Source organism: Protopterus annectens, chromosome 17.part0, assembly GCF_019279795.1.
Source record: "Protopterus annectens isolate FY-2018-M chromosome 17.part0, PAN1.0, whole genome shotgun sequence".
Classification (NCBI taxonomy): Eukaryota; Metazoa; Chordata; order Ceratodontiformes; family Protopteridae; genus Protopterus; species Protopterus annectens.
The window spans coordinates 415,552,689-415,565,967 of NC_056751.1; the positions used below are offsets into that span (position 1 = coordinate 415,552,689).

At 36.8% G+C, this 13,279-nt stretch overlaps 1 protein-coding gene across 2 annotated transcripts in view; it reads left to right on the forward strand.

Moving 5' to 3' along the window:
- The first annotated feature begins 473 nt into the window (after positions 1-473).
- Positions 474-13,279, forward strand: part of MED25 (mediator complex subunit 25) — a 1,733,520-nt gene continuing 1,720,714 nt past the window's right edge. For both annotated transcript variants that reach the window (XM_044059360.1, XM_044059361.1), the window contains exon 1: positions 474-577. The gene's annotated coding sequence lies outside the window, so the exon portion shown is untranslated. The remainder of the gene's footprint in view (positions 578-13,279) is intronic.

A 13,279-nucleotide genomic window follows, 5' to 3' on the forward strand; every position in this document is an offset into this window, starting at 1 on the left:
TCAGTTATGAAAATTCTACCTATTCTCAATTGAAAGGGTCTGGTGCACATTCAGTACTATTTCAGTAATGTTTACCACAGATATTTGTTAAAAAATTATCAGTGAATGTGTACCCGACCCTTTCAATTGGGAACAGATGGAATTTTCATAACTGAAAATGATTAAGGTTCATCGTAATGAGCTAAAATTGAGTGGCGTGTCAAACAAAAAAAACACACTATACCAAGGATGTCATTGTCAAAAATGCTGGCTCCTAATTGTAACCACATGATGGCGATAAACAAGAACGTACCACATGGCAAGTGTTTTTTAATGAAATCGCAATAATAAAGGCCCTGATTCAAATGCAGTGGTGCGTGGAAGTCACCCTAAATTTTTGTGGTGATTTCGCTTTATTTTACATAAGGTGCGCCACAATCATTCGGGAGATAAAACAATGAAAACAACTACGATTTTCAACTACAATTACAACAAATGTAGATTGCAGACGTACACATACGCTTCGCGGGTCAGGAAAACTGCGCATGGGCGGAAGTAAGTTCCGCAGGACAGTCAAGCTATCAAGTTGTGCGGGTTGGTAAGTAGTGTATACATTCACATTGCAAGTTATTTGTGCATGGAAAGGGGCTACATAATTAAGCGGGTATTAATCTTTTTTTGTGCACTGAACACTACATTTCCCCACCTTTTGGGGAGTGTCGTGGTCCAAAGAGTTGGGAGTTTGTTATGCGTAGCAATGTAGTTGTACCTCATACTTTTTCGTCATGATTTCGTTGTTACGTTTATGTCTGAAATTGAAGTACGTACGAGTATATATATTTACTGCTGCGGCAGCAGGTCTCTTATTTCTTTTTGAATGGGGAATAGAGAGGCTGGAGAATATCACCGAAAGATTTTTTTTTCTGTTAGGGCTTTGTGTATTCCACTTTCTGGAGTGGTTGAGTGCAAACTATTTTCTTTGCTTGCAGTTGTTGTCAACTAATTGTCCCATTTAGTAAGTTTGCCACCTTTTTGTTATCAGTGGTAGGACATTTCTTGCAGGATGAGGATTTTTGCAAGACAAGCTCCACAGTCATCCAGTGCAAACGACTGATTTTCAGTGTATTACTAGAACAGTCTTGTTGTTGTAGAACATTAATTATTATATATTTTGTAAGATGTCTGTTGCTTTTTGCAATATTCAGTGTTAGTTTTTCTTTTAAATTGTCAGGATGCTTGCCAGTTTCACATTTTACTTCTTTCAGGGCACATCTTCCAAAACCAGGGCTGCCCTGTGCAGAGAGGCAAAGCTGCTAATCCTGTTATGTTTTTGCTCCTTAAGAATCTTCCAAGATCCCACTTGACTTTTGTGGATAAAGAGAATAGACATTCCCTACTGTTGCAGTCCTTACTTTTTCATAGAATCTGTCAAATTTGTTTTGTGTTATATTCACATAATCTCCACTTCCTTGATTGCTTTGTGATTTTGAAGTGCTTCTGTGGCGTTAATCTGCTTGTTTTATTTCTAACTTGTCTCATATTAAGGTTGAATGCTTATATTTCTAACTTTTCTCATACTAAGGTTTAATGCTTATATTTCATCACATGAAGTCATTTGTATGTATTTCATAATGACTGCTTAACTCTTGCTGGATATTTTTTCTGTGTCAGTTTCAACAAATGGCCTGTGAAGGAAAATAATAAAACATGAATGTAGCTCAGCAGATCAACGTAGTAAAACTATTTTAAAAAGAAAAAGAAAAAACGGGACAGGTGTCAAGTAGAAACCATATCTATTTACTGCGTTTTGTTTTCAACCTAAAAAGACTTGCTTTTTGTTTTCAACCTAAAAAGACTTCAGAAGTCTAAAAAATGTCTTTAGGCTAAAGACAAAAAACTCTTTGGTTCCCACTTCACACTAGATCCATATTTTTTAATGCCATATAGTCAGTATTATGCTGTCTTTGCCACCCCACCTTGTGAAGTGTGACTCTTCTGCTGTGCATTTATGTCATGAAAGAGGTCTTCCCACAGTGATATCACTTTACAGAGCTAGTTTATGCCATGATGGTGCCTTATTCAATGGATTGGGTTCCTGAAGTAATGTAGTGTTATTGATCATTACCAAACATGTGAGCTTGCTGTGAGTAAGTGAGATTTGCCAAGTTTAATGCATTTTATTAAAAGTTTTCTGATTGCTTGATAAAACATTGAACTGTCATCGCACAGCTGTTATAGAACCACTTTGACATAATGGAACAGAACTGCAGGATAACTGCTGTGGGATGCCATAAGGTGACTATGAGGAAAGCCTGGTGATAATAGAAAAAAAGTAGACCTCACATAAGTATGACTCCAAAATAGCAAATAATGTAGTTACATGCTGTTCTTTGCTCTCCTTAATTATATCAGTAGTGATAATCAGCTATAGACATACCTCTGTGTAGTGTTTATGATGCTCTTATTCTTTTTTAGAAAGAAAGTTCAAAGCCGCACCGATTGCCTTAACTAGAGACAGTCATATTTTTATATACATGTGTGTGTATATGTGTATATATATATATATATGTGTGTATATGTGTGTGTGTGTGTGTGTGTATATATATATATATATATATATATATATATATATATATATATATATATATATTTTTTTTTTTTTTCTTCACCATGTAAGTATACTGATCAAAACTGACCTGTTTCAGGTGCAGCCTAGGTGAAGATAATTCACAAAAGATGCAAAAAATGTGAAATGGTGTTATAATAAGTACAGAATTTAGGATAAGTCAAAAAGTTATAACAGAAGGAAAATACTGCAGAAACTATTCAGTAAAAATGAGCAGTGTTTACATTCTGTACAAAATTGACAGTCACAAGAATAAAGATACAATCCGAAAATGTACAACATTTTAATTGTATATACTGTAATTCAGAAGTCAGCAGAGAGGTACAGCAGATAATTAAAGCAAGGTCAGACAGAGGATGAAGTAAAGTAATAGGGGTTAGGTGATATGGCCATTGGAAAAGCAGTTACATTAGGCTTGTTTATGGAAATGGATTTTGAGTTCTGTTCTGAATTTGAAGTGTCTGTAAGTTCTTTTTTTGTGTGTTGGGAGAAATTACCAAAGTGAGGGAGCAGTGAACAAGAAGGCATGTATAAGCACAGTGAAGGTTGGTTGTGAGGTGGGAGTGGTTTGTGAATAGTGCTTCAGGTTGTATGAATATTTTTTTTTCTCCACTGCCATTTGGCTGGGAGAAGTGTAAAAAGTTTTGAGGTTTAGTGATTTAAAGAGCAGAGATCCTAATAGAAAGTCAACTTATTGCTTAACCTAGAGATATTTTGCCTTGTTTTTCTCATGTGTAAACATTTTAAATCACAACTGAAACAGTGATAGAAGTATGCGTACATTAATATAAAAGAAAACAAACCATAGCTATAATTTTATGTAGTAAACGCATTCTTTTTAACAATTATCATTTAATCTGACATTACATAAACTATCGCACCCCTTTCTTTCCTTAAACTTTGCTTCTGCTAATCACTGTGGTGCATGTATTTTTTCCTCAGATTTATGCATTTACTTCTATGTAATTTACTCTTTCTTTCTTCACCAGGACAATCTATCACTCCCAATCCACTAGGCTCTAACCCCAACAATCCTATTCACACTGCCAATGCCTTTAATTTCTTCTTCACCAATGCCATCCAAGCTCTTGCCAACCATCTATCTCTACCTCTAATATTACTATTTCATCCTTAACTGCTCCCCCCTTATTTCAGTTACAACCTGTCTCCACCTCCACTCCCTACTCACAAAACTTAAACCCAACACCCCTTCAGCTGACCAACTCCCTGAAGAATACTTTCAAAAAGGTGCAAAAGCCATTGCCTACCCAATATCTATTCTGATCAATAGAACCATAAGTGAAGGTAATATCCCATCAATCTGGAAAATCTCCCACATTATTCCATTACACAAAGGTGGCAACTCTTATGACTTCTCTAACTTCCGTCCAATAGCTCTACTATCTCCTCTGGCAAAAATCATGGGAAAGTGTATCCATAAGCAACTTCTTCAACACCTTCTACAAAATAACTTACTAGCTAACTGTCAACATGGCTTCAGGCCATACCACAGTACTACCACTGCCTTGCTATCATTCATTCACTGATTGTATTAATAAAAACCGGAACAAAAGTATTCCTTCCTCTGCAGTATTCCTTGATTTATCCAAAGCTTTTGACATGGTTAATCATCAACTCCTCTTACATATAATGAGATCACTTTCTCTTGATTCCTTAGCCATCAGTTGGTTCAAATCTTACCTTGAAAACAGACAGCAGGCTGTACTTAGGCAGGAGATTAGAAAGGTTATTGTGCCAATCTCCCTCGGTGTCCCTCAGGGTTCTATATTAGGTCCTCTGCTTTTTTCCATTTATATAAATGATCTTCAGTTAGTAATTCCACATACTACATGCATTCAATATGAAGATGATTCTACTATTATCTGTTCAGCTATTTCTCCAACTGAATTACATACCCTTACCCAGAAAGCATTTAATACTGTCGAACAATGGTTCACTGACCGTTGCCTCCTTCTAAATCCCAAAAAAACTAAAATGCTCGTCTTCTCACCTACCCGTAAGTCTCCCCCCCCCATTTCATTTCACACTCACATCAAACAACGGTACACTTATTTCTCCCGACCCAACTACTAAACTACTAGGAATAACAATTGACAACAACCTCGATTTTGATACTCATATCAATACCACTATAAAAACAGTCAATACAAAACTAGGTTCCCTCTATAGAGTCAAACCCTTTCTTACACCAACAGCCAGGGCTGCTTTAGCAAGAACTCACCTTATCTCTACTCTACTCTATGCCTCTCCCATTTATACACATCTTTCTAAAAGTAACCTCAGCAAACTAGCAGTATTCTATAATAATATTGCTCGATTTGCTACTGCCTCCCCTTTCAGGACTCATCACTGCCTTAACCTAAAACAACTTGGCTGGCTTGAGTTTCTGCACCATTTACAATATCTCCAGCTTGCTATAGCCCATAAGATCCTCTCTCAACCCACAAATACACCAATACTCTCAAGCCTTTTCATCCCCTACAACAATCCTAAAAACCTACGGTCATTCAACAAACTTCTTAATAACACCTGCAGATCTTATAACTTAGCAGGTGATACCCTGTTCTCTAACGCTGTTGGAAAGTTATGGAATTCACTTCCTACTGACCTCACTTCTCTGTCATCTCTTACACTATTTAAAAAGAAACTAAAATCATATCTCAACATACACTGGTTATGTTCCTGTTTGCTAACGTCCTACATCTCAATAACATTGTAGACTTACTGTCTTGCATTTTTACAGTATCCCTTACTGCCCTTGCTAAGTTCATTCGAAGCATTGTAGTTTAATACTATTTTTAATGAATGCTCTCTATTGCTACTATGTGGGGGAAAAAAATAATTTTTTCTTACTTCTTAAACTCCTTCCACTTTCTAATTTAGTTTTTTGCATGTATCTTTACTGTTACTCCTTTGTATGTCTTGTACTATAGTTTTATATTTTATATTTTGCATTTTTGTATTTTTTCTATTCCATATGTTTTTGGAGCTTTTCTCCCCGGGCCTCTACTGAAAATGGACATGTATCCAGCTAGACTAGCCCGGTCAACAAATGTAAAATAAAGTAAAATAAATGTAAAATAAAATAAATAAACTCAAAAGAATCATTTCCATAGTTAAAACAATTCATACCCTCAACAACAATTGTAAAATAAAATAAATCCATAGTTAAAACAATTCATACCCTCAACATTTCTGATAAAACAATCTATATTTTTTGATTAGTCTGCCAGTTTATATTCCCAGAACAAAAGTTCCCAATTATCCCTATCACACTTTCAGCATTTGTTGTGTGCCTGAGGAAAAAATCTCTGAAGTCTGCTTTGTGTCTGTGTAAAAATTTCTAATAAAAAAAGTCATAAACCATACTGATTTTGTTGTTTACTTAGGAGACAAACAGATGTTTTTCTGTTGTTCCTTCGTAAATTTACTTTTAATGTGTCCTTTTGCAATCTTTTCTAACCTTTTCTGATTGATTCTTGTAGTTACCATGCAGTATTTTGCACGCTGAATTAAGTATTCCTTGTTTGTTTTTTTTTTTTTTGTTTTTTTAACTGTTTCTCTTCTAGGCTGAACTAACATTTTTTAATAGCTGGTCTTACACTTAGTATTTCCCTATCCCTATCCCTTAATTTTTGCTTATCTGTTATCACTCCCTGTTCTGGAATTCAATCTCTACCCTGCAGTCCAAACTTCTGCTTGGCCTTATCCCACTCTTATTCATTTTCTCCCTCAATTCCTTTGCCAATTTTATCAAGTAAATTCCAGCATCTTTTGCCAGTTTTATCCATTTTCCATACTTGTGAGGCTGTGGTGTTCTTGGGAAGGAGTGGGTTAGTTATTAAGCAGCAGATGGAATAATGATGGAGTGATGGCTGTAGAGAAGTACAGTTTTTGTTGGCGTCACTAGCAGTGATGAGGAGGCCATGTTTAAGTTGAAAGAGAAGGACTCCATTTCCTGTGACACATGTAGTGGGTGAGGAGAGGAAAGGTGTAACTTTTTGGCCTAGAAAATGAGGGAGTTAATTTTCGATCTGGTTTTATCTACGTGGGTATGAAGGTTGTCAGATGGAAAAGATGTTGTGGTTTCACTGTTGCAGTTTTGTATCTTTAAAATAAGAATGTTGCTTCGGCATTGACAATTTTTGAGGTGTGACAGTGCATGATTGGATTAAATATTAAATAATTGCTAATTAGCCATGCTGCATATTCTTGTAAGTTTATTCAGGAGAAGATATTGCTCAATAAGGACAAATGCTTTGGTTAGATCAACAAATAAAACACTGGTAAGGTTGTCTTTTCTTTGTTTGTTTGTCTTTCGGCTTTTCCCGGTTAGGGGTTGCCACAGCGGAACTCCAGTCCACTAATGATTGGCAGTAGATTTTTACGTACTGGCTTGCCGGGCCTAACGCACAACCTTCAATGAAGGAACGCCCATTCACGCATGTCGCTACACAGAAGACGCTCTGAGAATCGAATGGGCAATGTCTAACTGTGAGACGACAACGCTACCGCAGCACCACCACCTCAGTAAGGTTGTCTTTTGTAATTTGTTTAGAAGAATGTCATCAGTTAGGTTAACTAGTTATGATAATTTGTCCAGGCTAGGCTAGAAGCCTTGTTGCTTTTGAGAATAGAGATAGTATTTATGGATATTTTGAGATAGCTGAGTATAGATATTTTTTCAAGGAGTTTGCTTAGAGTTGGTAGTGTAGAGATGGGATGAAAGTGAGAGGAGAAGTATTGGTAGGAAGGGGTTGTTTGGTATTCATAGGTTTGCAGGTGTGTATTAGGCTAACAACCACTGGAGTCTTTTTAAGTTTAGTCATGCATTCCAAATTTCGGACAAGTTGTGGTAACCCTTGATAAGTTTAAGAAGTAATTTGAGAGGTGAAACGTTTAATAGCAGATTTCCAGTTTGTTGGCAGGATGTTTTTCGTGAGACATAGACTAAAATATCTGCTGGGAAGTGTAAACTGATCTTTGCAGGGCTAGAGTTGTGATGACTTTAACTTGCGGTTTCTCTATCTGAGGCAGGAGGAGGAGGAGTGTCTTTGGAGATGATATCCAGAAGTTCTGACATTCTTAGATTTGATCCATTTAAAATAGAAGGGAGGAATGTAGAGGGTAGAAGGAATGCAAAGCTGTAGTAGTGGAGGAGGTGAAGAAGATTTGGGAAGGTATCTGAACTCATGAAGGAAATATGAGCATTAAAGTTTAGTTTTGGCCAGATCTCAGTAGAGGCATAATTCCTTTGGAGAAATTTGGCCTGTGAGAATATCAGTTTTTCTCTAGAACTGCTCTGGTGATCATAAGAGGTATGCTTGCTTGTCTTTTGCAAATGCTGATTTTTATGCCTATGAATGGCATCTGTGGCTGTGTTTCTAAAAGTAACATGAGTACAGATTTTTTCCAGTGGTAGGGTCTATTTTCCACTAGTGCCAAGTTTTGTCTGAGTTTGAGATATTTGAGCACTTTGGCTAACCAATTTTTGTTCTACATTCCATGTATAGTCTTTGATGGGGGGGGGGGGGGGGGGTTTGTCTTGAAGATGTAGTTGAGTTTGGGTGAGGGATGTGACAGCTGAGTTAGTGTCATTTCCTGGGAGAATATCAGACCAAATAAAGTTGGCAACATAGTTGGTTGGTTAGTTTTGTAACGCTATTGCTTGATTAAGACCTAAAGGACTTTAGAAGTGGGGGAAGTTTCATTGGTTGGAGGCTAATGATAAATGTGATGGGACAATGGTTGGTGAAAGTAGGCAAGAAGATAGAAATATTTGAGAAGCTTGTTGGAACTTTGGCAATAATGAGCTGTAGTGGAGTGTTTGGATGAGTTTGGATTAGGTTTAGTGGGATCAGTAATGAGTTATAAAAGACCATGGCCAGCTAGGAACTGAGAGATGTCTGCTGATTGGAGACCTGAAAGGTTGACATTAAAGTTAACAAATGTGATGAAGTTACTTTTATTGAGGTGGGTGAGAGAGTGTTTAATAAGGTGGGGAATTTAATTTATGTAGTGATGAGGGGGGGGGGGGTCAGTGATAGTGGCTTTTAAAATTGGTTTGATTTCATTGTTTATTCCCTGTAATTTTAAAATGGGTAGGAATTTGGGGTCTGAAGGACAATTTAATTGTTAAACCTGTAAATGGAAATGAGGCAAGGCCTTAGCTAGAAATTTGTACATGGGATGTGTTAATGGTTGCTGCTATAGCATCCGTGTGTATCTTGGGAAAGAGCAGTTTCTCACAATGATGCGATTGAAGTATTGGTAGTGAAAACTCTGTTAGCTGTTCACCTGAATTTTGCTTTACTTTGAGTGAATGGTATATTTTGAGTGGTTAGTGATTTCATCGTCTGGCGTGGCTTCTGCTTATAATTGTAGAGGAGAAAAGCACCAAATATATGGGCTGTGTTTTCAAAAGGTTTTAGCCTTTGTCTTAACTAAATTGGAATAGACTACCATGGGCAGTAGTCTCTAGTTAATCAAAAAGTTGTGTAGTGAAAAACAAGAAAATTATATAATAATCAGAGAGGGTGGATGAGTATATTTCACTGGAGGTTTTGTTGGGGTGTGTGTGTGTGTGAGAAAGTTTAGGAATGGGTCCAATGTCTTCATCAGGTTCTTCTGTTTTATAACATTGGAATGCTGGTGTTCTTGAAATCTTTGTGTGAGTGGTGGGATGTTTATCTTTTTTTTTTCTTTTTTCAAAGGCATAAGATTGTGAGTTTGGTGGGATTAATAAGTAGTTTGTTAAAGGATGTCAAAAAGTTGAAAGAAGTTAGATTGGAGGTTTGATTTAGAACGTGTTGTAAGCTTGGTTGGACTCTGGAAGAGTGATGTCAGCTGTATATAGTATAAAACTCAAAAATAATTTAAAACCTGGCAGTCAAGAAAAAAAAAATGGAAGTCCTGCATATATGCAAAAAAAAAAAAAAAGAACTTTGGGAATGTGACAGTCACTGATATAACCATTGTTTAACCAAGGTGATTAATGTGCATTTTTTTGTGAATTAAGAAACAAAAAGTGCTCCCATTTGTAAGGGAGTAATATCTCCCCCCCCCCAGTCTGCTGATAACCCCAGCTGTCAAACTTTAAAGGTAAGTCGAGGTGGGAGGGCTGCATTATAAGTAAGTGCTGGCCGCCAGAATCATGTTGGTGGGAATATTTGACACTGCAGTGCATCACGGGGATGGGGGTGAAGCACTCTTGATGTATTGTCCTTCAAATTAAATGTCAAACAGAGGTCCCATCTGTTTTTGAGATAGGCTCAAGTGGATGTAAAAAAAAAAAAAAAAAATTCAACGACACCTAAAGAGATGATTTATAGAAGATGCCCTTGGTCAAATTTTCCATAGTAGTAGAAATATGACCAGGGTTATTATGTACAAACCTGCTTATTTTAGAGGTGAGCACTATGAAATGTTTGAAAAATGATCTGCTAAAAGGTTTATGTGTTTAAGCATCCTGTTGACCCAGTGATTGTTTGCCTTTATATTTCCGTGTTCGTTTTGTTTAACTGGGTGAGTAGGCTGGTACCAGACCCTTTTGAGCCAAAGCCCCTAGTGGCTTACACACATGTACAGAAGATATGTTTAGATCTATTGTTATTAAAGTGTAAGTAAACAGATTCGATAGATACACATCATATTCTCTAGAGCACATATACAAAAACATGAGTAAGGTCTTCTAGAAGAAGACATGTGTTACTTGCTTTACAAGACTGGGAGCAGTACACTGCCAGTTTTTCAGTATGACTAACTTGGCGGTGAAAGCCATGAAATCTGTGCCGAAGGAAAGTGTTTTAAAATGTGTGGCTTCTATAACACAGAACTAATGTTAAAAATGGATTAAAAATAGGTCATGTTAAACTAATCTCCAAACACCTTAATGCTCACCGATAATTGAGAAAAGTCAGTCTGCAATAGTTAGACTTTTTTTAACCCATTCATTTTTTTTTTTTAAACTATTACTTTGTGCTTGGGAACAAAATATGAAGTAAAAATACATGGCAACGCACAACACCATGCTACAGTTTAAATACAGATTTATTTAAAGATTAATGTATATGTACTAAGAAGTCCCTTCCAGAGGATTTCATTGTTCATGCGTTTAGGTATCATTACACAGAAGTTTTTAATGGAACATTTTTGTTTATATTTAGTTGCATCATGAAACTTAACAGGTCTTGGTGGTAAACTGTGTGACATTTGATTTTCATTAATGTAACAGGAATCTGTTACAGCCAGATAACTTGTACTGTAGTTCTTCACAACATATAAACTACAGAAATCTGTCTTGCTGAGCTGCCCCAGTGGATGAATTATTGAGAAGAGACGGCAGTGTTTCTCTTTCAGAGCAATATGTGAATAAGCTTCCGTAAACTGGCCTTCTTGCATCCATCTACTAGGAACTTCCCTTTAAGCAGTGTGGATTACTGAATTTGTTCAGCCTTTAGCCAGAAAGATATTTTTGCTATTTTGTTAACTTTCTTAGTATTGTGCAAAACGCAATACTGCTTGATGTATAATTCTGGCTTTGGTTTAGCAGTGCTCCAGTTGCTTTTCTGCAATCGTCTACAGTGTTTTATGGAGAAAGCTAACAGCATAGTGAATTCATTTAGTACCACTTTTGCAAAGAGGTTATTGCTTGGTGGAACAGTAGAATTAGAAAACTTAACGGCAGTTTTGTCACTCAGTCTAGTAGCAAGTCATAGTATTATAGTAGAAAAAAGCCCCCTTGAAGCCTAGCCATTCTTATCAATAAAATTTGAATGGTACTGGTTTCTGTAGATCAGAGTGTATGTGCTCTATCTTTTAAGAAGCATATCAAGGACTGAACATGCACATACAAATAGGCACGTGCTATACACAGTGCCATTTTGAGAGTGCAGCCAGAAAGTGAGCATGTGTATTATTGCAATAGCTAGTTTGTATACAAGTTACTTAAGTTAAAGTCAGTGAACTTTTATCTTGGTTTGTTTGTATGTAAATAAAGCTACTTGAACAGAACCCATGAAGACTCTTCTGTTGTATCCAGAGTAGGAGAGCAACATGGTGTCAGAACCAGGATTCCAGAGATTGATATTTGGAGCCATGAGGTGCAGAGATGACAGTGAAGGTAAACTAAGAGAAACCGTGATGGAAAAGAGACAGAAAAGAACCAAAGGTACTGGAACTCGCGCAAAGAGTCTGTTTTATAAAACAGAGCATTAAATGGGCACGAACTGCATTATTAAACAAGTGGGAAGCACAAAAGGTTTATTAACTAAGGGAAATATTTAGGATTAATAAGATATTTGGTTGAACGGTTATCAGAAAAGCAAAACGAGTGTGTTTGAGGCAAAAGGAGTACAAGGAAAGTACAGTGGGCATGAAGACAGATTAAATGAGAAAAACGAATATAATAAGGGCAGAAAGGGCACATTAAGCATAAGTAAATCAAGGCGACTGCATGTTTTTTGGCGTAACTATGACTTTGTATTGTATCAAGGGCATGACTAGAGTTAGTCGAAGTATCTCGATGTGTAAAAGTGCTTACAGTGTGTGCTTATTACTGCACATGTATTCTGAATAGTTTGTGTGCAAACTGCAACTATTTCATGAAGTACAGTCAAAGTATAGCCATTTCAAAAAGTTTCTTGTGCTTGGTGTCTGTTCACAAAGTGCCGCCATTACAGAGTGTTTCTTGCACTGTAAAGAATTACCTAGCAAGGTGCCGCCATTTTCTAGAAATTTGCGTGCTGTGTACTGTTTATTCGCAAAGTGCAATTACTTAGAAATGTTTCTGACTCCGAACTTCTCCTGCTCAGTTCATTCACATTGTGCAGTTATTTGAAATGTTTCTTAAACTGATGAGGTGATTTCTTGCAGTACAGTAATTTCAAGAGTATTACAGCGCCCAAGAGACTTATTTCGCAAAGTTCAGTTATACAGAGGCTTGCTGTGCTGCTGAGCAAAGTTGCGAATACTGGCATAAATTTCTGGCACGTGTATGTGTGTGATTTGTGTTCGTGCATATTTGCAAAACCGTTCACTGGCATGCATTAATATGGCAGGTAGATTTCGAAAGCCCTTACCGCTTGTATTTGGTTAGAATATTGCAGACAACTGGAGAATATTTGAACAAGAGTATGATATTTTTATACAAGCAGCTTATTCAGACAAAGATGCACACACCAGGGCATTCATTTTGTTAAACCTAGCTGGGTCAGAGGCCAATGAAAGAGTGTGTTCATTTGTGTATGCACCAGCAGTATATGAGGGAGAAGTTGTACAGGCCTAATCAAGGGAAGATCCAGAGTGTTTGAAGAGCAAATTCAGGGAAATGTGTAGCCCCCAGACAAATATTACATTAGAGAGGCATTTGTTTTATCCAAGAGATCAGAAACCAGGGGAAACTTTTGCAGCTTATATTACTGACCTGAGAAACAAAGCTAAAATGTGTTGGTTTGGTGACTGAAAAGAGGAGTTAATAAAAGATGGGCTTTTGTGTGGTATTACAGTGGATATAAAATGTTTACACAGCTCTGTTAAAATGCCAGGTTTTTGTGATATAAAAAAATGAGACCATAAATAATTTCAAAACGTTTCCTACCTTTAATGTGACCTATAACCTGTATAATTCAGTTGTAAAACTGTTAGGAGGGAAAA